The sequence below is a fragment of the Pan troglodytes genome, chromosome 3 (assembly GCF_028858775.2).
Source record: "Pan troglodytes isolate AG18354 chromosome 3, NHGRI_mPanTro3-v2.0_pri, whole genome shotgun sequence".
Classification (NCBI taxonomy): Eukaryota; Metazoa; Chordata; class Mammalia; order Primates; family Hominidae; genus Pan; species Pan troglodytes.
The window spans coordinates 7,430,330-7,451,249 of record NC_072401.2 but is presented as its reverse complement, the minus strand read 5'-3'; positions in this window follow the sequence as shown (position 1 = coordinate 7,451,249).

Genomic DNA, 20,920 nt, shown 5'->3' with positions numbered 1-20,920 from the left:
GGATGAAATAACAGAGGTGAGAGCACATTAAAGTCAAAAGCGCTGTGGAGATGAATGCACTGGTGTCTCCACACCCAGTGGTCTCTCCCTCCAGACCAAGGCTCCTTAGGAACAGGAACCTCGTCCTCCTCACCTCCTTACCCTCAACACCTAACACCAGACCTGGCCCTCAAAGAGTGCTTTAAAAAAATTCTGGATGGATGTAAACCCCAAATGATTGAAAGGTGGTCTCACAGAAACATGTGCACGCCCGTGCGCATTGCAGGATTCTTCACAATAGCCGAAAGGTGGCAGCAAGGCCGGGCGAGGTGGTTCATGCCTGTAATCCCAGAACTTTGGGAGGCTGAGGTGGGTGGATCACGAGGTCAGGAGTTTGAGACCAGCCTGACCAGCATGGTGAAACCCGTCTCTACTAAAAATACAAAAATTAGCTGGGCATGGTGGCGTGTGCCTGTAATCCCAGCTACTCAGGAGGCTGAGGCAGGAGAATCACTTGAACCCAGGAGGCAGAGGTTGCAGTGAGCCAAGATTGCGCCACTGCACTCCACTCTGGCGACAGAGGGAGACTCTGTCTCAAAAAGAAAAAAAAGAAAAAAACTGAAAATTCTGACGTATGCTACAGCATGGACATCGTGACATTGAGGACGTTACGCTAAGAGAAATAAGCTGTCACCAAAAGACACATGCTCTGTGATCCCACTGACATGAGGCCCCTAGGGCAGTCACACTCACAGAGCAGAAAGAGGAACGCTGAGTGCCGGGGCGGGGAGGGGGATGGGGAGCTGCTGGGTTCTTCAGGCTGTTTGTTTTGAGACGGAGTCTGGCTCTGTCGCCCAGGCTGGACTGCAGTGACTCGATCTCGGCTCCCTGCAACCTCCGCCTCCCGGGTTCAGGTGATTCCCCTGCCTCAGCCTACTGAGTAGCTGGAATTACAGGCGCCCCCCACCACGCCCAGCTAATTTTTGTATTTTTCGTAGAGACGGGGTTTCACCATGTTGGCCAGGCTGGTCTCAAACTCCTGACCTGAGGTGATCCACCTGCCTCAGCCTCCCAAAGTGCTGGGATTACAGGCGTGAGCCATGGCGCCGGGCCTAGGGAGTTGTTATTTAATAGGGACATATTTCAGTTTGGGAAGATGGAGAGAATTCTAGAGACAAATGGTGCTGATCACTGCATAACATCGTGAATGTATTTAATTTCACTGAACTATACGCTTACAAATGGTTAAGATGGTAAATTTTATGTTAGGTGTTGACCACAATGTAAACCAAAAACCTGGAAAGCATAGACTTGAAATATATGGCATGGGTAACGTTAGGCGACTTCAGCAAACAAAACTGGGAAGCCCAACACGCCCGGCTTATTTGCCGTGGAAACTGCTCTTGGAATCATAACAGGAATCCTTTGACCTTTGCAAAACACTAGTCTTGACTCAAGTCGGCTCAGCAAAATATCTCCCTCACTTTGAAACCACAGCTGTGGACCCAGCAGCACTGCCCGAGTACTCACCCTCACCAAGCCAGGCGATGAGATCGCTCAACCTTCACGAAGGCAGTGAGGTGGCGCCGTTCTCCTCTCTACCATAAGTGTGACACCAGCGAGGTTGCAATTGCTCCCGTGACTTGCCAAGAACGCACAGCTGGTGAGTGGAGGCAGGCCAGGGCTGGCCCAGCCACCCCAGCTGAGCCTCCTTGCCTTTTAGCTGTTTCTGCGTTTGCAGAAGTTACAGTGTTAGCAGCAGCAGTCTTTGAGGTTCAGAGTGAGTCTTTCCATGTTGTACTTTATCAACTTATATGTGGTCCTGAGGTAGGAGACGGGACTGGACTCCAGAGACCGGGCTTGGGCACAAGACCAGATTGAGGACTAGCTAAAATAGGGCTGGGCCAAAGCAGCTTTCAATCAGGCATGCCCACCAGTAGGCCATATCGATTTACCATTGCCATGGCAACACACGGGCGTTACCGCTCTTTTTCATAGCAATGGCCCAACAATTACTACCCCTTCCCTGGAAATTTCTGCACGAACTGCCCGTTAATCAGTATGCACTTAAAGGGGGGTATAGGCCGGGCGTGGTGGCTCACGCCTGTAATCCCAACACTTTGGGAGGTCAGGAGTTCAAGATCAGCCTGGCCAAGATGGTGAAACCCCATCTGTACTAAAAATACAAAAATTAGCCGGGCGTGGTGGCGGACACCTGTAATTCCAGCTACTCAGGAGGCTGAGGCAGGAGAATCGCTTGAAACCAGGAGGCGGAGGTTGCAGTGAGCCGAGATCACGCCACTGCACTCCAGCCTGGGTGACACCAGGCTAGAAAAAAAAAAAAAAGTGGGTATAAATATGGCTGCTACTCTCTGCCCACGGGGTAGCCCTGCTCTGCGGGAGCAGACACGGAGCTGTAAGACTGCCACTTCAATAAAGCTGTTTTCTACTACCTCTGGCTTGTGCTTGAAGTATTTCCTGAGCAAAGCCAGGAACCCTTGCAGGCCAAGCTCCACTTTGGGGCTCGCCTGCCCTGCGTTGGTTCCAGTTTTTTCAATGCATGTGTTTTAGTTTTGCACTCTGAAAAAAAAACGTTTCAACAGGAACATTCATTTACACAAGGAGGTAGGATTCAACAAGGCAACAATCAGTACAGGTTTTTGTTATTTACAAAGATCTTAGACAGCAGCTGTCTTATTTGGTCTTCAAAACAACTTGGCAGGTACATATTGGCCCATTTTGGAGATGGGGATGGAGTACGGATGAGATTTACTTCACTGTCCAACTAAAAAGTAATAAAATTTGGCACGAACCCGGGGCTTCCACCTTCCAGATTCAGCAGAGCCCAGAGCTCAGCAGCTGCACCTCCTAATTATGTGAGCCAGGAACTCTTCCACCTGGCGGCCTCTCCACCGCCAGGCTCCTTTCACACCCGGGTCATCACACACCTCTGGCGCCCTGCTTTGGAACTGGAATGACCTCCTACATAAAGGCAGGGTGGTGATTCATTCACCTCTGAACCCTGAGCACCTGACGCTAAAACCAGGGGCTTAAATATATGCTGAAAGAGCAGAGGGAAGAAACAGGGAGGGAGGAAGGAAGAAAAGAAAGGAGATTGGGGATCGATTGTCTTCATATCGACCAAAAGGAGACTACTGGGCTGGAGAATCCCAGCAGGGGTACTGTCTTTTCCAAGAATCTCTTGCAATTTTGTATTGTAGCTATTCCAGAAGCATCCAGGATAGTATCGGAGTAAAACAACAATTGTCTGTGAACGACACAGCCACAAAGCACAAGGTTAAAAATTTGATAAGAGTTTCTCCGCCAGGCGTGGTGGCTCACACCTCTAATCTCAGCACTTTGGGAGGCCGAGGCGGGTGGATCACCTGAGCTCAAGGGTTTGAGACCAGCCTGGTCAACACTGTGAAACCCCGTCTCTAGTAAAAATACAAAAAATTCGCCGGGTATGGTGGTGGGCACCTGTAATCCCAGCTACTCAGGAGGCTGAGGCAGGAGAATCACTTGAACCGGGGAGGCAGAGGTTGCAGTGAGCCGAGATCGCGCCACTGTACTCCAGCCTGGGCGACAGAGCAAGACTCCATCTCAAAAAAAAGAAAAAAGGAAAAAAAGAGTTCTCTCTGCTCAGAGTCTGCCACCTGTGTCTTTGTGCAGGGCAGGCTGGGCATGCTGGGGAGTTGCCACCTGTGGGACCAGCCCCCAGGCTGTGATGGGCAGGAGTATTCCCAGCTTTCTTGCCCCTGGGCAGTGCAGCTCCAAGGCAGGTTCCGGTGTGTGGTCAGTGGGAGTGAGCCCAGTGACCCACGGTGATCACCTGCCCTGGAGAAGGTGCCCCTGCTTGGCTTCCTTCCCCTCCCTCTCTCCAGTGACCCATGGTGATCACCTGCCCCGGAAAAGGTGCCCCTGCTTGGCTTCCTTCCCCTCCCTCTCTCCAGTGACCCATGGTGATCACCTGCCCTGGAGAAGGTGCCCCTGCTTGGCTTCCTTCCCCTCCCTCTCTCCAGTGACCCACGGTGATCACCTGCCCCGGAGAAGGTGCCCCTGCTTGGCTTCCTTCCCCTCCCTCTCTCCAGTGACCCATGGTGATCACCTGCCCTGGAGAAGGTGCCCCTGCTTGGCTTCCTTCCCCTCCCTCTCTTCAGTGACCCACGGTGATCACCTGCCCCAGAGAAGGCGGCCCTGCTTGGCTTCCTTCCCCTCCCTCTCTCCAGTGACCCACGGTGATCACCTGCTCTGGAGAAGGTGCCCCTGCTTGGCTTCCTTCCCCTCCCTCTCTCCAGTGACCCACGGTGATCACCTGCCCCGGAGAAGGCGCCCCTGCTTGGCTTCCTTCCCCTCCCTCTCTCTTTCCTCCACTTTCCTGCTGGCACTTCCCGGGATCGTCTCCCAAATAACCTACTTGCACGCAAAGCTTTATCTCAAGGTTGGCTTTTGGGAACCCAAAGACAAAAAGCCAGGCCTCTCTGGACCCGTGAGGGGCACTGAAGTTGAGCAAGAAATAGGCCTTTGCTTCAAGCCCCTGGTTGGAGGCTGGCGTCACCTGTGGTGGCAGCATGACTTACAGAGCTGGAGGTTAGGAGCCCCATTCAGAGGTGAGGACATCGTGGCCCAGGGAGGCAGAATAGGTCGTCTGAGGCCACAGGCCGGGAAATGGCAGGTTGAGATGGCCCTCGGAGCTGTCTCACTCCAGAGCATAAGCTCTTAACCACCTACTCCGCTGCAGGAAGGAGGGAGGGAGGGAGGGGACCTCACCTGACCTTAAAGGTTCCCTGCAGCTTGTGCCTCCCAGCAGGGACCAGGCGGTGGCCTGTGGCGGGGGCTCTGTCTGCACCGTGAGCCAGCCAAGGGCATGCAAGCCTGCCCAGCCCCTCCGTGTCCTCAGGCCTCTGCTCGCCATCATTTCCTGCCCCTGCCGTCCGTCAGAGCTGGGGACACAGCCCTCAGCTTGGCAGGGTCTAGGAGAAATGGTGATGCTCAGAGTCTCCCAGCACAGCAGCACCCGCTTCTCGGGTGTCTCAGGAGAAAGCGGGCTGCCCTCTGCACGCAGGCACCCCACTGAGGACGGCCTTGGCACCCCCTCTTCAGGCCTTCCTGGGGACGGGGCTCTGTCTGTCGGGGGTCGGGAGGGAGGTGGAGGGCTGGATCTTTGCTCGGACACTCCCGTGGTTGGGCCGAAGGAGCCTCGCCAGTGGCTTGGGGTTTGCTTTCCAGAGGCTGTGGTTTCCCTGGCAGCTCAGCACAGGCCCTGGAAATTCACAACGTGGCTTTGGGGTTTGTTTGTTTGTTTTTGTTTTGTTTTTGTTTTTTCAGAATCTTGTATAGCTTGAGAGAGAGAAATGGCAGAGAGAGAGAGGAAAGAGGAGACGGCGGAGAGAGAGAGAAACACCTTCTGGAGACCTCTAGGGTCCTATTCACTCCTTGCTCCAAGCCTCGGGGGCTCGGGAAGGCTGCAGAGGCTCCTGCTCAGCCCATGTGCCCAGCAGGAGGCCCTGTCCACAACTGGACAGCATGAGGGCAGGGGCTGGACGAGCCGGCCCTGACTGTGGCCGTGGCTGGCAGGCCTCGTTCCTCTGAGCTCTTTCTCTCGGCGCCTGGACCAGAGCCTGCAGTGCACTCAAGACTCTCCAGTCTGGGTTTCCACTGTGGCTGCTTTCCAGTGGCCTCAGGGACTGTGAGGTCCTCCAAGGCGGGCAGGGCCTCCCGGTGTCCACCGTGCCTGGTGTGGGCGAGTGAGGAGCAGAGCTGAGCTGGGAGGCACACACCCTTGCTCCAGGCCTCGCCATCCCAGCCTCGGCTCCCCCCAAACTCACTCCCCACTCTGCCAGGAGGAAGCTGCAGGGCCCGGGACCGTGGCCTACAGGGAGCAGTGGGAAAAGCCAGGGCCTTTCCTAAAGGAGATTTGACTCGTAAGGACGGTGGGAGCAGCCTTCTGCCATGTGAAAGGCCACCGTGGTGAGGAGAATGGCCACCACATGAAAAGCCACCGCAGTGAGGAGAATGGCCACGGAGGGCCCATCGCTGGCAGGTGAACCGTATGGAGCCAGAATTCAGTTCAATCCAAAGAAAAACTTTCTGACAGGCCCGAACCTCCAGGCCTGGGCAGATGAAGAGTTCCCCGTCACTGGAGGTATGCAAGCAAGGGTGCCCACCCACAGAGAGGGTTTAATGGGGGTCGTGAAAACAGGATTGGAGGCGTAAATCAGTCGTGTGTGTCACATGCTTTGCCCAGGGTGGGTAGAGTGGCAGGCGCTGTCCTTCGCCTCCCCAGTAGCCACCACCCATCCTGTTTTCCAAACCCCAAACTGTCAGGAAACCCCCAGAGATTTCGAGATCGCAGGGGAGGTAAGGCCCACCCCCAGTGAAAGGGGGTAAATCCTGATTGGTCCACATCAGCCCTGGTAACTGCTCATGGCCCATGATTCGTCAAAAGGCAGGCATATGACCCAGTTGTAACCAATGAGGTGTAAGGGAAAATCTGCCGGGTGGAGCTTTCCTTCCTGAATGCAAAAGCAAAGACTTAAGAGGAAAACGGCCTTTTTCCTGTCTTCCATCTTCCTGCCTGGGACATGGATGTGATGTCCGGAGACACAGCAGCCTCAGCCCTGGTGGCATCATGCAGCAGCCCAACCTTCCAGACTTTCTGTTCAGGAGAAACATGAATTCCTGTGGGTTCAAACCTAGCAGGCAGGTTTTCTGCTACTTGCAGCTAAAGTCATTTTCTACGTTACCTACAAATGGTCAGCTCAGACCCAGTGATTATAACCACCCCACCCCCGTACATACAGAAGTCAGAACCACAAGGAGGGGGCTCTAGACACACAGCCTGTTTTACTGTCCCACGTCTTCATTCTTCCCTCTCTCCTCCTCCCAGGCCTCTCTGGCTTCCCACAGTTACCCGATGCCTGTACCCAGCCTCCCTCCTGTTCCCAGAGCTCCCACTCATCCCTCAGACCTGAGGCAGATTTCAGGGGATGCTCACCATGTCCATACCCCAACCACATCAAGGGGGAGCAGTGTTTCTGCACACCCCACACAATCCTACAGTCCCCAAATGTGGCAGGCACGCCATTTGCTCACAACAGGGGCAAGGGTGCAGGAGGGGCAGCCACCCTGCTGATGGATCACCACACACGCTCTGGACGCCAGGCCTTTCCCGGTCTCTCAGCATCTTCCCCAAGGCGGCCGGGAGCCATCCGCAGGGCAAGGCAGGACCTCGGCTCTGCAAACGGCTGATCCCAGTGTGCGCTTCTTGCTTCACTGACTTCCTCTCGGTGCTGAAGGGTGCAGCTCTGACTGTGCTCTGATAATATTTTGATTTATAAAATGTGCCTGGGTTATAAACCCTCAGAAACTGCTGACCCTCAGAGTGTGAAGGCTAAGTGATAGCACAACTCAAACCATCACCACTGCAATTTTCCTCTCCGTTACTGAAGCAAAACGCCCGACTTGCGCTGCATGCTGGGGGCTGATCAGCTGCAGGCCTGGGAGGAAGAGGGAAGGTGAGCTTTCTGAAGAAGACCCCAGCTTTACCCCGCGTCCTCTGCCAGGGGGATGGCAGCTTCACATGACTGCACTTTATTCTTGGTCTCTTTCTCCCACAGAATCACAAGATTCTGCAGATGACGAAACTGAGGCTCAGAGCAAATGAGCAATTTCTCCAAGACCACACAGCTACATAGAGCCTGTTTCAAGTAAAGCAACCAAGCCAGCCTTCTCCCTGCCATCTGTATTGCCTGATCCAGACTCAGGACGTTGCCAAATTTAGGAGCTGGAAGTGCAGCAGGAGTATAGCACAAGACTGCATGCTCACCCTGAGAACCTGGGACCGCAGAGGAGCCACACTGGCATCAAATCCCTACGGCCTCCTGTGGAAGATGGTGGAGGGGACTTGGGGCAACCAGAAAACCCTCAATAGACCAGGACTTAGACATTGAAAGAAAGGGAAGGGCAGAAGTGAAAGAAGGGTAGGGTGGCTCAGCTAAATGAAATGTAAACCTGAGACTAGAGAGAGCACATTCCCACAGAGACTTGCCAACAAAATATGCTGAACTCAAGCAACCTTCCATCCATCCATCCATATAACTGTGAATCCATGCATCCTTCCATCCCTCCATCCACCATTCCTCAGTCCATTCCTCCATCCATCCATCCTTCCATCCACCCACTCACCAACCCATTCATCCATCATCCATCCATCCATCCACCCACTCACCAACGCATTCATCCATCATCCATCCATCCACTCATCCATCCACTCATCCATCATCCACGCATTTATCCATCCAATATCCCTCCATCCCTCCATCCACCATTCCTCAGTCCATTCCTCCATCCATCCATCCTTCCATCCACCCACTCACCAACCCATTCATCCATCATCCATCCATCCACTCATCCATCATCCATGCATTTATCCATCCAGTAGCCCTCCTTCCCTCCATCCATCCATCCACCATCCATCTTTCCATTCCTCCATCCATCCATCCTTCCATCCACCCACTCACCAACCCATCCATCCATTATCCATCCATCCACCCACTCACCAACGCATTCATCCATCATCCATCCATCCACTCATCCATCCACTCATCCATCATCCATGCATTTATCCATCCAATATCCCTCCATCCATCTTTCCATTCCTCCATCCATCCATCCTTCCATCCACTCACCAACCCATTCATCCATCTTCTATCTATCATCCATCCATCCACCCACTCACCAACCCATTCATCCATCATTCATCATCCATCCATCCACTCATCCATCATCCATGCATTTATCCATCCAATATCCCTCCATCCCTCCATCCATCCATCCACCATCCATCTAAACATTCCTTCATCCATCCATCCTTCCATCTACCTACCAATCAATTCACCCACCCATCATCCATCCATCTCCCATCCATCTCTCCATTCCTCAGTCCATCCATCCTTCCATCCACCCACCCACCAACCCACCTATCCATCATTCACGCATCCATTCACTCATCCATCATCCATGCATCTATCCACCCAATATCCACCCCTTCCTCCATCTATCCATCCACCCACCATCCATCTATCCATTCCTGTGTCCATCCATCCTTCCATCCACCCACCCAACAATCCATCCTTCCATTACCCATCTATCCTCCATCCATCCATTCATCCATCATCTATCCATCTATCTGTCTATCCATCCAATATCCATCCATCCCTCTGTACTTTTGTCTGTCCATCCTCTCAACAAGCATTTACTTCCTCTGTGTTGGGCACCACCCTCAAGAAAGTCAGTCCAATAAAACAGAAACACAGACACAACATTGGTAAAAGTTAATAGGGCTGTGACAGAAAGAAGCACTGAGGTCTGAGGAGACCCAGGAGGCACCCAACCCATACAAGGATTGTCTAGGAAGGCTTCCTGGAGTGGGTAGCACCAGATCCAGATCTCAGAGGATGAATAAGGCACCCAAACAAAAGAAAATGGGCATTTCACACCAAGAGCAAAAACAGGGCACTGCAAAACTGCTTGTTGTGTTCAAGGGACTAAAGGTGGGTCCATGTGGGCTGCAGGGAAGGGCATCTGTGCAGGGGTGGGGAGAGAGAGGGTTGAAGAAGAGGGCTGTGATGGAGGGTCAAGCTCCCCTTTGAGAATCTTGATGTAGAACTGAAATCTGGGGAAAACGTGGTCCCCAACTTTGGGGAGATAAGCACCAGGGGCAACCAGTGTGGCCCTTAATGAAGAAGACCAGAGAGAGGAGCTTAGAGCCACAGCCACCAGAGAATACGGGAGAGGCATGAAGGCTGCCTACCCCTAGCTGGGAAGAAAGAGCAGGGCTTGTGCTTCTAGCCATGGCCAGGTGAGGGCTGGAACTCCAAGACCCCCATCATCAATGTCCCCTTACCCCAACACTGGAGGTCCCAACCAAGGACAAATCAAGACTTGGATGTGTTCCAATGAGTCAGCACCATGTTTTTAAAAACGTTAATCTGAATATCTTTAGTCAGGAGTGAAATCAGAAATCGTTAATAACTGCAACAGCCCAGCACCAACCGATCAGAGTGGACTCAAGCCTTGGTGCTGGAGCAGGTTCCAGAAGGCCCTGCTGGCCAGGGGCTGACCCTTTAGCTGCTAAGTCCAGAGGCGCTCCCGAGGGCCCACGGCAGCAGGAGTGCAATCAGGGGCTCAGGGCCACAGCTTCTGACCACCCAGTGCAGAAGCATTTGATCATCTTGACAGCTGGTGTGGCCATGCCAGTGCGTGCAAGCTGTGTATCAGTCCTGCCTTTGAATGGGGTCCGCAGGCTCCACCCAGTCAGCCACAGTCCCCATGACGCCCTGTCATCTTACACCTGGCAGGTGATGTGTTTGGGTTCCTAATACTTCATCTTACAGAGCCCCGAGAAGCCACATCAGTGGCCAATGCCCCCTAGCCCACGAGCTGCAGGGTCCAGATAAGAGGACAGCTGACACCAGCAACACGTTTCCTTGGCACAAACTAAACGCCAGCTTCTCAATGTGCGCACATTCCTGGAACAGGGTGTCCACGTCTTCACCCCAGTACAGTGCCCTTTCAGGAGCAATACTAGCAACTGTGCCCACTACCACTGAGTGTGCACTATGAGCCCTGTGCAGGGCTGTCACTCCCTGAACCCGTGCAACGTCCTGGGGGCCTGTGATGTCCCCCATTGTTTTTAGGCGATGAAATGGAGGCTAAGAGGTGGGGAGAAGTGAGTTGCCCCTGGCCACACAGCCCAGTGGGGGTTAAAACCTGGGTCCATCAAACTCCAACACTGGTGCCCTTGGCCCCAGCCCCAGACATCCCCAGAGAAGTCCCTTCAGGTAACAGAGCCCAAGGTGCAGCCTGTGACAGCAGCGAGGGGCCAGGAAGCCACTGGGGTCACCGGCCATGCAGAGCGAAGGAGCAGGATGGATGCGGGAGTCCCAGCTGACATGACGCTCACCTGCTCCTCTCAGAGGTGATTCGGCCCCCATGATGACCCTGGAGCTCGGAATGCCAGCTCGGTGGATTCTCCCACAGACCCGGAGGGAAGCCTGGTGAGCCCCATCTCCTAAGGGGAATATAAGCCTGAAGCCTGAGTCCCATGACAGAAGCTGGTGGAAGCAGGACTGGGATCACAGTATGACCCCACGGCCCTTCCTCATCCCCTCCACATCACCTCCACACTGCGCTCACGTCACCTCCCCGGCACCTGCACGTCGTCACCTCCACATCACCTATCCAATGCCTTCATGTCACCTCCACGTCACCTCCACAGCATCACAATGGCATCCCCTCACCTCCATAACACCGTCACATCACCTGTACGTCACCACCACAGTATCTCCACATCCCCGCCCCAGCAGCTCAGCATCCCTCCTCCTCACCTCCTCCTCACCTCCTCCTCACCTCCACATCACCTCCTCCTCACCTCCACATCACCTCCTCCTCACCTCCACATCACCTCCTCCTCACCTCCACATCACCTCCTCCTCACCTCCTCCTCACCTCCACATCACCTCCTCCTCACCTCCTCCTCACCTCCACTCCTCACCTCCTCCTCACCTCCACATCACCTCCTCCTCACCTCCTCCTCACCTCCACATCACCTCCTCCTCACCTCCTCCTCACCTCCTCCTCACCTCCACATCACCTCCTCCTCACCTTCTCCTCACCTCCTCCTCACCTCCACATCACCTCCTCCTCACCTCCTCCTCACCTCCTCCTCACCTCCTCCTCACCTCCACATCACCTCCTCCTCACCTCCACATCACCTCCTCCTCACCTCCACATCACCTCCTCCTCACCTCCTCCTCACCTCCTCCTCACCTCCTCCTCACCTCCACATCACCTCCTCCTCACCTCCTCCTCACCTCCTCCTCACCTCCTCCTCACCTCCACATCACCTCCTCATCACCTCCACATCACCTGAGCTTTACTCCACAGCGCCTCCATGTTGCCTTTAATATTGCCCTCTCTGGTTTATATCTTTTTTTCGTTCCGTGTTTAATAATTCTTTTTTTTTTTTTTTTTTTTTTTTGTTTAGACAGAATCTCACTCTGTTGCCCAGACTGGGGTGCAATGGCACAATCTCGGCTCACTGCAGCCTCTGCCTCCTGGATTCAAGCAGTTCTCCTGCTTTAGCCTCCTGAGTAGCTGGGACTACAGGTGTGCACCACCACGCCCAGCTAATTTCTGTATTTTTAGTAGAGACGGGATTTCGCCATGTTGGCCAGGTTGGTCTTGAACTACTGACCTCAGGTGATCCACTCGCCTTGGCCTAATAATTCCTTATTTGATGTTTCTCAAGTTATAAAATAAGGCCGGGCATGGTGGCTCTTGCCTGTAATCCCAGCATTTTGGGAGGCCAAGGCGGGTGGATCACCTGAGGTCAGTAGTTCAAGACCAACCTGGCCAACATGGTAAAACCCTGTCTCTACAAAAATACAAATATTAGCCAGGCGTGGTGGCAGGTGCCTGTAATCCCAGTTACTCAGGAGGCTGAGGCGGAAGAATTGCCTGAACTCGGGAGGCGGAGGTTGCAGTGAGCCAAGATTGTGCCATTGCACTCCAGCCTGGGTGACAGAGCGAGAATCAGTCTCAAAAAATAAATAAATAAATAAATAATAACTTAATTAAAGTAAATAATGTGCAACTGACATTGAATCAAAACAATACGAAGGGCCGGGCGCAGTGGCTCACGCTTGTAATCCCAGCACTTTGGGAGGCTGAGGCGGGTGGATCACGAGGTCAGGAGATCGAGACCACGGTAAAACCCCGTCTCTACTAAAAATACAAAAAAAATTAGCCGGGCACGGTGGCGAGCGCCTGTAGTCCCAGCTACTCAGGAGGCTGAGGCAGGAGAATGGCGTGAACCCAGGAGGCAGAGCTTGCAGTGAGCCAAGATCGCGCCACTGCACTCCAGCCTGGGCGACAGAGCAAGACTCCGTCTCAAAAAAACAAAAAACAAAACAAAACAAAAAATGAAGACGTGAAAGGGCAAAGTCTGTCCCCACCCTCCTCGCCCTACAGTCCACCCTCTCTGTGTGCCATCTCCTGGTGTGACTGGTACCACAGCCTGACCCGCAGCCTTCCCGCCAGGCTCCTGGTCTCTGCAAGCCTATACAAGAAATGCCCACATGCAGAGAGAGTTTGTTTGATGCTTTTTGACTGGAAAAAAAGTCAATAGTTTGATTATTAGGCACTGGCTCTTTCCTCCTCAATCATACATCAGGGCCGTCCCCACAAGTCTGTCAACACTCACCCACTGCGATCATTTTTCCATTTTTCTGACTTCATTTTTTCTGATTGCACTAAGTCCCCCAAATATCATTGTCACCCCTTGGAATTTTAGCTCCTGCCTTGTGGGGATTCCTCGGTGCCTTTGTTCATGTCGTTGCCTCACCCAGGGGCTCAGGGCCCAACAGGGCATGGGGCCTCCACCAAGAAATGACATTAATAATTAGATAATAACTGATCATTAATCATTGTGCTCCATAACAGACAACCCATACTTGCCGTGGCAACTGCAACATCACCCAGACCCAGCAGAACAGCCAGGGGAGGCTAGAAGTCCAGGGCTAGCCCTGCTGATGTCCTGGGGAACGGGCAGGTGGACATGGCTCTGTACTTGGTGAGCTGGGGGGGCAAGAATCCCCAGCTGAACTCTCCCCATGGGAAGGTTCACTTCCCATCTATGGCTCTTTTTTTTTTTATCGATTAATAAGTGAGCCTTCTTTTCTATCAATTTAAAAAATTCATCTTGGCCAGGTGTGGTGGCTCTCGCCTGTAACCCCAGCACTTTGGGAGGCCAAGGCTTGAGGCCAGGACTTTTGAGACCAGCCTGGGCAACATAATGAGACCCCATCTCTATAAATAATAAGAGGAATTAGCCAGGTAAAGTGACAGCATACACCTGTGGTCCCAGCTACTCAGGAAGCTGAGGTGGGAGGATCCCTTGAGCCCAGAAGTTAGAGGTTGTACTGAGCCATGATGGCACCACTGCACTCCAGCGTGGGTGACAGAATGAGACCCTGTCTCAAAAAAAAAAAAAAATTGAGTCTCTGTGATGATGCTTTTGCAAAATAAATAACAATTGACATAAAAAGTAAATAAATAAATAAGCCAGATGCAGTGGCTCAGGCCTATAGTCCCAGCAACTCAGGAGGCCGAGGCAGGAGGATCCCTTAGGTCAGAAGTTCAAGACCAGCCTGGGCAACACAGTGAGACCCCGTCTCTTGAAAAAAACTGTTTAATTAGCGAGGTGTGGTGGTGCACGCCTGTGGTCCCAGCTACTCAGGGGGCTGAGTTGGGAGGACTGCTTGAGCCCAGAAGGTCGAGGCTGCAGTGAGCTATGATGGCACCACTGCACTCCAGCCTGGGTGACAGAGGGAGACTCCAACTCTAAGAAAAATAAATAAAATTAATTAAATAAAATGAAACCTTCAAAAAATAACTCCTATTTCAGGCCCACATCTAATGCCACCTCCTTGGAGAAGCCTTCCATGACATGCCCCTGCTCAAAATTCTCCCTCCTCTATGATCCACAGCCTCTGACGGCTTCCTGCAGTGGGGTCCAGGGTGGCTGTGCAGGCCACGACTCGTGCTTGTTGAGGACCCTGGCATGATGCCCTCCATTCAGGTGGAATCAGGGGCAGAACAAGGGCCACTGGCCGGAGCTGTGGGAGGGGTGGTTGGCTCAGTCTCAGGGAGAGCTTGCTCTCGGAGTTGTCCACGGAGGCCTCCTGGTCAGGCAAGGAGCTCCCTGTTCCTGGGATGGGCAAGCCAAGGGGGAGGGGGAACGGCCTCCTGTGCAGCCATAACAAAGCCCCGCAGAGCACAGGGCACAAACAACAGAAATGGTTTCCTCACACTTCTGGAGGCTGGGGGTCCAAGGTCAAGGTGCCGGCAGGGCTGGTTCCTTCTGAGGTCTCACTCCTCGGCCTCGGTCCTCACAGGGTCTTCCCTCTGTATGTGTCTGTGTCCTAACCTCCTCTTCCTATAAAGACACCAGTCAGATTGGATTGAGGCCCACCCACATGACCTCACTTTGCCTTAATTATCTCCTTCAAGACCCTCATTCCAAATGATACTGGGGGGATGTGAGGGTGATCTGGCTGCGACATCTGTCACGCCATTGATTGCCAGGGTTGATTCGGTTGATCTTGCTGGCTAGACGGGTGTCCCCTTCCTCCCTCACTGCTCCACATGCGTCCCTCCCGAAGCTGCATGCTCCATCGACCATCCCCAACAGAGGAGGACCGGTCTTCGGTCAAGGGTATATGAGTAGCTGCACTCCCCTGCTAGAACCTCCAAACAAGCTCTCAAGGTCCAAATGACACTGGGGGTTAGGGCTTCAACACAGGAATTTGGGGTGCACAATTCAACCCATAAGCTATGGCCTCTCGTGGGGTGGGGCAGAAACTTCAACGATTACAGCTGTGACTTCCTGCTGGAGGTGCTATGAAGCCAGGACCCGTCTTTTGTGGCTACCCTGGGGGTCAGGAGACCTGGGCCCTCGTCCCAGCCCCTCTGTGCCTGTGCTTTGGGGCCTTGGCTGAGTCTCTGCTTCCGTGAGCCCCTTGTCCTCCCCATTCTGTCAGGATACGTGGTCCAAGGCCCACTGTTGCCCAGGAAAGAGAGGGTGCCCACCCAGCACCTTCATGGCCAGCTCCAGGGCTGGCACAGCTGGAGCAAAGCCACTCCTGGTCCCCAAAGATGCGGGAACAGAAGGCCAGGAGGGCGTCCCCCTTCACCACTGCTGCCACATTGGCCACCACTTAGTGACTCCACAGCAGTCACGCATCACAGATGACCATTCGAGCCACTCTGTCTCAGCCCACTGGCCCTGCCTCAGAAGGCCGAGGCATTGCCAAGGTCATGGTTCCCTTACCGCTGGGAGGAGGCCTGAACCATGCCACGGTAGACAGACCCATGGGGCTGCCTGGTTTGCCAATACTGCTTATCATTCCATCCTTATAAGAAAAACAAAGCAGCAAAGGTTCATTGCAGAAAATTTAGAAAATGCAGAAATGAAAGAATTAAAGTCACCTGCCATCCCCAGGCCCAGCAAAATGACATCTTGGCATCCTCGCCTCTCTCTTGCTTTATGCAAAAATGGCCTGATGGCAGCTGGCCAACCAGCCTTGGGCTCCCCAACCACAGAGCACGGCCTGGTACCAGGAACTTTGCTGCAGGTTCTGGAGGAGCCCGGGAAGTCAAGGCATTCACTGCCACACCCATGACAAGCCTCTTGACACCCTGTCCCCTCAGAGATCACCTTCTCCCAGGTCTCCCTCGGCGACACCATCCTCCAGGGCTGCCGTCCTTCTCTGTCTTTGCCCCACCCCATGTCCAGCCCTCCTGATTCCGGCTCCTCCTCTGCAGGGCCCCCGGCATCGGGCCATAGCCACACCTTCATCAGGCAGCTTGGTACATGTCCCTCCCTGATCAGAAGCCAGCTTTCATCAAGTGAATCCAACTCAACTCTCATTAGTCCAGCACCTGCTAGGTGCCAGACCCTGCATCAGTGCTAGGGATACACAGGGAAACAGAGTCCTCAGCTTCAAGGACCCTGTAGTCTGAGGGTCAGGGTTGGAATGAACCCATGGAAAGGGGCAGGCACGGCATGTGATGGGCCACTCTGCAGAGGAGGTCAGCATAGAAACTGCCTGTCTAACCATGGACAGTAAGCACTGTGAGGGCAGGGGCAAGCTTCTCCTCCTGCCCCCTCCAGGCCCCTCCACAGTGGTGCCCAGCCCAGAGTGGCCCCCATCCTAGGCTCAGCACTGGCTAAGAGCTGCCCCCAGGGTGCACTCATTCCAGGCACTAGCGGCTGCTGTGCACATGGACAACAGGGCTCTGGAAGCCCTGGCGTGGCCCCAGAAGAGACCCAGGTGCTGGCCAGACCTGAGGACTTGTGTAGAGAGCCCTCTGCTCCACACCCTGAGATAGTCCCTCCATCTCGTTCCCTGATTTTCTACAAAATTAGAATTTTGCTGTATAAACGTCTCATATTTTGCCTTTTTGGAAAGTATAACCCGTGATGTGTTCTGTCCAATTTAGAGTGTTCCCACCCAGGGCTGCAGGATGCACTTAGCTGCTTCTCTCTGGCTGATGTCCAGGTGTTGTATTCGCCCATTTTCACACTGCTGATAAAGACATACCCGAGACTGGGCAATTTACAAAAGAAAGGGGTTTAATGGACTTACAGTTCCACATGGCTGGGGAGGCCTCACAATCATGGTAGAAGGTGAAAGTCACTTCTTACATGGTAGCAGCAAGAGAGAGAACTTGTGCAGGGAAACTCCCATTTTTAAGACCATCAGATCTCATGAGACTCATTCACTATCACAAAAACAGCACAGCAAAGACCTGCCCCCATAAATTCAATCATCTCCCACTGGGTTCCTCCCATGACACATGGGAATTGCAGGAGCTACAATTCAAGATGAGATTTGGGTGGGGACATGGCCAAACCATATCAGGTGTTTTGTTTTGTTTTGTTTCCCCTGTTGAGATGCCTCAAGACATGGGGAAGCATCCTGGCCCCCACCTAAGCTCAGTGCCCTGGAGGCTGAGCTGCTCTGGGATCTGGCAGTGTCTAGCTCCTGCCTTGTGTGTCCCCATCCAGGAAAGGAGCCCCATGGCCGACCTCCTGCCCCCACCCCCATCCCCAGTTAATGGAAGGAGTGAAGGGATTCAGGGAGAGGCCTGGGGGCCAGGGCAAGCTGGCAGCAAGGCCTGCTCCCTTGGAGTCTAGAGCAGATGCAAACAATTTGTATCTGCCAAGGGCTCCGAGGACTAGGAGGGAGAGGATCCCCTCCCAGGGCACATAGCAAGGGTCTTGGCCCCTCCTGATAGCTGCCTCCATCTTCCACCTAACCCTGCTCAGGGGATGGAGAGCTCAGATTACTAAATTAAGGAGGTAGCAGCCCCTCTGGACTGGATTCTGCTCAGCCAGTGGCATGGGTGGGTGCACCTGCTTCAGTAAAACCTCTGTTCTGCCAGCCTAGGGCTTCTATCTTTATGGGGAGGAGCCACCAGCATGGGAAGACAGGAGCAGGCTTGGGGTGTCAGCAAGAGCCTAGAGTAGGGTAGGGATTGGGGCCTGGCAAGGGGCGCCTGGAGAGACAGTCATTCATTCATTCATTCATTCATTCCCTCCCTCACCGGGTGAGTGGCGCCTACACCTGCCAGGTTCTGTCTAGGCGCTAGAGACAAAACAGTGGCCAGGTCCCCACCCTCATGAGCTGATGCCCCAGTGAGGGAGGAGGAGACAATAAGCCTGTGCCAGATAGAAAATTCAGCCGCTGATGAAGATGGAGAAAAGCAGGCCCCGATCCCAGAAATCATCTAACACCTGCAAGGTTTGGACTGGCCCTGGATGGAGCGGGGACAGGGATGGCTGGAAATGAGAGGGAGGGCCAGTTCCACCTGCGATCTAAAAGCCTTCTCTGGAAGGGATGGACAGAGGCAGATTGGAGGGAGTTGCCAAGACCAGGCAGGAGGCGGCTTAATAACCCAGGGAGAGAGGCTGGTGGGCTGGCCCTGGCGGCTCAGGGGGCAGAGAGGAGGGGTGGGTGGAGGAAGCAGCCAGGGCCAGACCAGCAGGCACTGCTGCACACCCACACCAGGGAGCAGGCAGTAAGCTGGCCCTCAAAGTCAGACACCACCTGCCACTGCTGCCCGGGGGACAGGCTGGACAGCAGGGCATCTTCCTGCTGCCCCTGGCAAACCTCAGGTCAAAGGTCAATGTTTTGAGCGAAAAATTCACCAAAGAATAAGGATCTGGGGGCGGGGGCCGGGGGAATAGGAAAATGATTGCCTCTGCTTGGTGGAGTCCATGATGCTTTAAATAAGGGGCTGAAATGCGCATGACTCTGTTAGGAGACGGGAGATCTGCACGCAGTCAGTCAGTCCTGGGGAGGTGGTGTCCACAGGGGTCACGCCAGCTTAAAGGGGGAGGACAAGGGCCGAGGCATGGTAGGGGTGGCTGGAGCGGAGCCCAGTGGGTTGGGCAGTAAGAACTGCGTGCCTCTCAGGTGCTGCCCTGCATGTCGGGGAGGAGGGCGGGGGAGTCCGAGGCTGGACAGGAAATGCTCCTCCTGTGGCCTGGGAACCCGGGCAATGGTGCCATTCTCATCCTCACTGTCAACAGGACAGGCGCCGTTCTTACCCCACACCGAGCAATGCATGTCATCCTCTCTTCCACTCTGCCAGGGAGGAGCCATTCCTCCCCTGTTTACAGATGACTGAGGCCCAGACTACTTAAATAACTTGTCCAAGTTGTGGTTTGTGAGCCACAGACCTGGGACCCAACCTCGGCCCACCCTTGAGCCGATCAGCGCAACCCCTGCCTTCTAGGCTAGGAGGCATTAGGGCAGCCTGCATGAGCTGTCTCCACTCCGCAGTCCAAAGAGGCACGCCCACCTCTCTCCCCATCAGATTTGTGGGTCCTGAGTGGAACCCCGGCACATCCACGGGGATTCAGGGGAGACTCCGATAGGACTACACATGTGCACACACACACTCACATACAGACACACACACACCACACACAGGCACACGACTCGAAACCAGAGAAGCAGTAGCTTCAGCCACCGAGTGGCCACAAAGGTGTCTCCACCGGGGATATGGTTTGAGTTAGTCTCTGACTTCCCCATGGATTGAAAGCCAAGACGGAGAAAAGGGAGTTTGGCTGGGGAAAGGAATGAGGGCTGGTGGGGAGCTTTGGGAAGCCACTAGGCCTAGGACACCAGGCCCCAGGAGTCCCTGAAGCCCAGGGCCGCAGGTGCCCTCTCCATGGCACTCCCCAGCCCTGGGACAGCAAGTCCCTCTGCCCGCCTCCTCTGGAGCCTGTGCTGGCCCCTCTCGGGCTCCCATCACAGGACGCCCCCTTGTCTCCAGGCACCCACCAGAGCCCACGCCAGATCCATTGAGTCCCCAGTGTCTCAGGAAGCTGGAAGGACCCTGCACACAGGGGAGGCAGTCTTCTCAGGGCCTTCTCGGGGACCAGAGGGGCATTTAAGCGGAAGAAACCCACCCTGAGCTATAAAACGAAAGCTGGGGCAGCCACTCACCCCATGCAGGGAGCCCCAGGCTGGGCACTGTCCTGGACGGTCAGATGTCCGGCCCTCATATCTGCCTTAGTGCCCACAAGCCCAAAAGAGGGCTGGCCAGAGGAGGCCAGTGAATGCTCTTAGCTCAGAGCATAGATGATGGGTTCCTGAAGGGCCAGGGCCAGCAGGAATCCGGATGGGGCCCTGGGGGATCATATATGGGAGTGTGCACTTGATCGTCACCTTCTCTAGCTCCTGGGAGCTAGCTCCCAGGAGCTAGAGAAGGGGTGGGGTGCTGTAACAGCGTGGAGTGCTCAGGCCCAGAGTGAAGGGCCTTGTCCGAGTCACAAGGCAAGGTCCCCAGCTGCTGGTGCCAAGCCCAGGGATGGGGGAGTGTGTGAAGGGGGATTTGTTTTTTGAGATGGTGTTTCGCTCTTGTTGTCCAGGCTGGAGTGCAATGTGCAATCTCAGCTCACTGCAACCTCTGCCTCCCAGGTTCAAGCATTTCTCCTCCCTCAGCCTCCTAAGTAGCTGGGATTACAGGCATGTGCCACCACACCCAGCTAATTTTGTATTTTTTAGTAGAGACGGGATTTCACCATGTTGGTCAGGCTGGTCTCGAACTCCTGACCTCAAGTGATCAACCTGCCTTGACCTCCGAAAGTGCTGGGATTACAGGAGTGGGCCACCGTGCCCAGCCAACAACGGGTTTTTTTCTTCTTCTTCTTTTTTGAGACAGGGAACTCACTCTGTTGCCCAGGCTGGAGTGCAGTGATGCAATCTTGGCTCACTGCAGCCTTGACCTCCAGGGCTCAGCTGATTCTCCCATCTCAGCCTCAGCCTACTGAGTAGTTGGGACTATAGGCATGTGCCATCAC